The 4294-nt window shown below is 39.5% G+C and overlaps 1 pseudogene; it reads right to left on the reverse strand.

The window, feature by feature from the left end:
- Positions 1–3289: 3289 nt before the first annotated feature.
- On the reverse strand, positions 3290–4230 carry LOC115295653 (annotated as a pseudogene).
- Between the last annotated feature and the right edge of the window lie 64 nt (positions 4231–4294).

Here is a 4294-nt window from a genome sequence, read left to right on the forward strand (position 1 = left end):
TCTTAAATTAATTAGAGAAGGAGACCATTTGACTGAAGACAAAGAGATTGTTGGACATGAGGGTGGGGCCCAGTTATGACAGGTTACCTTGAAAAACACCTAAAACAAAGGTAAGATACTTACACAGGTTTCAGTCCCTGCTTTCTCCAGTGATAAGTTTCCACCGAATTGGAATCATTCTCTTTCTGGTTCAGAGGAAGAGACACTTACAAATGGAGATTTCCCTGACAAAAGGGATTACAGATCAATTCTACTGTTTTATACAGCTTCTCTCCTTAGTGCTTTCTCTCAGAAATAATCAGTTCAAATCATCCTTATGCCAAAGAGACATGTTTTGGGGTCCCATTCTGATACCCTTCAATCCATCCTGAGTTAATTTGTGTAGCGAAAGGTAGAGGTCTAAATTTCGTATTTGTATGCGGCTCTCCTGTTGTCCCAGTACTGTTTGTTGAGAAGACTATTCTTTTCCCCATGGAAGTTCCTTGACAGCTGTATTAAATACAATTGTACTATTTTAAATACTTTGGTGCTGAGGGAAGAAATCTTTGGCTTGGTCATTAATTCCAAAAGTTGTATGTAGGCAGAATAGAATTATTTTTCTTATGCTGCAGAAATAATGTTTATCAACACTAGTTCAAGGATTATCTACAACTCACATCAGTTCAAAAACACTTAATGTGACTTGAAAAGTAATAGCAGGCAGTGCAGTCACTGGCACTAAGCCCCACCTTAGCAAACCAAGACTTATCCCCTAACCTAATTGCAGTTACAACCCTCCCAAGAATGTAGTCTTAACTGCCCAGTCTGGAATGTTCCGGTCATCACCAGTGAGGTAACTGCCTACCCACTATTGGTAAACCACCCTAGCCAGAAATAATCCTTTCTTTCCCCGCTTCTGCCTCCAAAATTCTTCCTGCCTGTACAGCTCCTCAGACCTCCTTTCTCTTGCCAGAGAGACTCCATGAATCATTCAGTAAGGTCCATTAGGTCTCAAAACCTTACTCAGTTGAGTTGTTGTAATTTAGCAGATTTGGCAGAGGAACAGTGGATCTGAACTGCACTTCTGATGGCATTCAGGGACAAGGAGAAATGCAGGCCTGGCACCCAGGAGGCCCTGTATGACTTATCTTTCTCACCTTTCCCAAGGGCCCTAGATAAGTTCCATTAGTTCTGGGCTCTGCCCTCCTTGCCCTGAGCTCCCGATCTCACTTGCGTTGCAACATTCCCCATTTGTCTGAAATCGCTAGTTCCACACAGGGGACTGCTGGCAGTGTGGACCATACTCCCCCACGTGACTGGAAACCCCGGTCATCCGTTCTATCCCCAGAGTCCATGTTCTCTCCTAGCTCAAAGGCTGATCTAGACACGATAGTTGAAGAATTTCCTAAATACAGGGAGGATCCTCAAGGTTTGTAATACATAGATTACCTTCTGAGATTAATGGATTAATAACATGAAGGAAAACAGGACAGGAAGTCATCATTCCTGATCATAGGTGAGGACTTGGAAAAGATGGGGAACAAAGGCTATACACACTCAGCCAACGTGATGGTCTTACAGACACCCCCATATCTACCCTCCAAGGAAGGCCCCGGGTCAGGCCCCTTCCAGTGTTGCTAAGACTATGAGGGATTTAAGGGTAAACGGCCACATAATTCCCTTGAAACAGCCAAGGGGAAACTAAAAATTAATTTTCAAAAACCTTGCCACATTTCGAAAAATGTTCCAGCTACACATTCTACACTTTAAACTGCACTTAAGACATACATGTGGGCTCCTAGAAAAACAGGGAGCCGGCTTAAGTAAGATTTGTACCACAGTCAGCCCCCTTCCCTCCCAGATCTCTGCCTCTAGTGCCCCAAAGCAAAATAAAAATAAAATTTATTTTGCACCGTCTCTGGGAATGCCTCGAGTCCGAGGGATCACCCATTGCTACCAGATTTATGTTTCTCCTGACCGAAAACGTCCTGGAGGAACTAACATTCCTTCCCTGTCCGTCTGACAATCAATGTCCTAAAGCTTTAGTGAGGGAATTAGAGGAAAACAAAAAGGGGAAAGGTCATTTGAAATTTAGGCCAATGAAAAATCACGTGTCTTCTCTACAAATAGTGATAGGAAAGGGTTTACTCATCTGAGTAGGTAAACTTACCTCATTCCAATGGGGTTTTCATTGGCCTGAATTTTCAATAACCTTTCATCCTTCTGGTCTTCTATTCTTTTATGGTAAAATAGTTTACATTGTCATAGATGTCTCGGGACTACATTTTAATTTACTTACTTGTTTATTTACTTATTTACATACTCACTAATTTATCTATAGGCTCCATGCCCAGTGTGGGGCTTGAACTCACTAGCCTGAGATCAAGAGTCATCTGCCCTATTGACTGGGCCAGCCAGGTGCCCCATCATGGCTAAAGTTTTAAAACAAACATAGGAAGTCTCCATTTGCACCTGCCTCAATGCGTATGTATGTGTCATAGATGTGTGGTATTTTCTCCCTCTGAATGGTAATACCAAAATTAATTTGTAATAGAGTTCCATTGAATTGGCTTAAACAAATCAACATTTACATAAATTAAATTCTCATAATGTAGTAGAAAATAACCCAAATGCTTTTCAGGTTCACAGCATCTAGGAAATATCTGATATAAAATATAGTTCATGTTGGCTGGTTTATTGAAAATAGGCATGTCTTTAAAGGTAACAGCATTGCGATTCCATCTGGGTTTAGTAATCAGCCAAGACCATGATGTCTTTGTTCCAAATTCTGTCACCTAGAAAAATGACCCAGGAAAATGACCGATATTGTCTAACATCTAATGAAGTGCTTGTAGGTAATCTAAACATAGTTGTTAACAATAAGTAATTAAGTAGATATAATTAACATAAAAAGATTTTAGGGACATTTTTGAAACAGTTTCTCCTAATATATTAATAACCTAAAATATTGAAGTTTTGCTAAGTTAAATTTATGGAGTATCCGGATCATTTCCTAAAAAAATAAAATGCTGAAACATTATTACATACAGATTTATCTACTTTTTCTTCATTTTGGGTCTAGTACTAAAAAAGTTTTATATGATTCTGAGAAATTTTTCATGTAAAACCACGTTTCTAGAAGCTATAAAGCAAAGAATAAGATGCTAATGGAAAAGTTCATTCTTGCATATTTCTTAATTTTCATGAAAAATTAAAAAAGATCCAGGGGCTAAAAATCTAATATATGTGACTAAAACTACTGTAAATAAAAGGGGAAGGAATTTTAGGTGTGATCAGCACTATGATTGTATTGAATTTAAATAAATGAGTTTTAATTTCAGAACTAAAATTAGTACAAAATTCGAATTCAGTTTTATCTTTTTTAAAAGGAAAAATTTTTCTTGGAAAACTGGGATCAAGAATCAGACACACATCCAATTCAGCCCCCAAGGCACCCCAAGTCTGATGTATCTTGGGATAATGTTATTAGTCATAAATTAGTTCTCTTAAAATGTTATGTCACAGAAGAAAATAAATTTCCTTGTCAATGCCATTATAAGGAACCCATCACTTCTCTTAACAATGAATTTTTAAAAATCTTTTGTAATATATTTATGACACTATTCTTCTAATACTTTTTTTTTCTAGTTAGACAATGATGTTATTGCTGGCTACATGAACGCATTTATACGTCCAGGGCAGAGGCTGAGGATGACTCATATTTCTAACTAGGGGAGAGGACTCATTTGGTCTGACAATACCCAGCCAACCAGTGACCATGGCTCTCGATCAGAATCAGTTGTAACTTAGCATCCTTATCCTTTCTGCTCCTTTCCAGATGCTTTCAAACAGCAACAGCTTCCTTAATCAAATGGTGGAGATCCTCAGGAAGATCAGGAGCGAGTCCTTTGGACATGAGAATTCTCCAGATTGTATTGTCACAAAACGTACTTGAGTCTCCTTGGATCACACTGATCTGTGAGGCAGTCGGGCCGTTGTTGGCCAGTTTGTAGAGCTGATCCCTCACGTAGTCACATGTCAACTTCAGCCAGGCAGGGAGGATGCAGGGGTAAGTAAGGCAGCAGGGACCGGGACACACCCTTCCCAGGAGTGAGCATGTGACCCACCATGGTGGTGATCAGGCAGCTAAAAAGTACTCTGATCTCTTGCAAAGCTGTTCCTGCCAGAGTATTTCACCTTGAAGGAGATTCAGGGAGAGGGCTGTGGACAAGCAGAGGTTTCCAACAATGAATGTTAAAGGTATCTCAAAGCAGAACTGGATAAAAATTTCCAGAACTGATGGAAAAAAAAAAAA

The sequence above is a fragment of the Suricata suricatta genome, chromosome 7 (genome assembly GCF_006229205.1).
Source record: "Suricata suricatta isolate VVHF042 chromosome 7, meerkat_22Aug2017_6uvM2_HiC, whole genome shotgun sequence".
NCBI classification, from domain to species: domain Eukaryota; kingdom Metazoa; phylum Chordata; class Mammalia; order Carnivora; family Herpestidae; genus Suricata; species Suricata suricatta.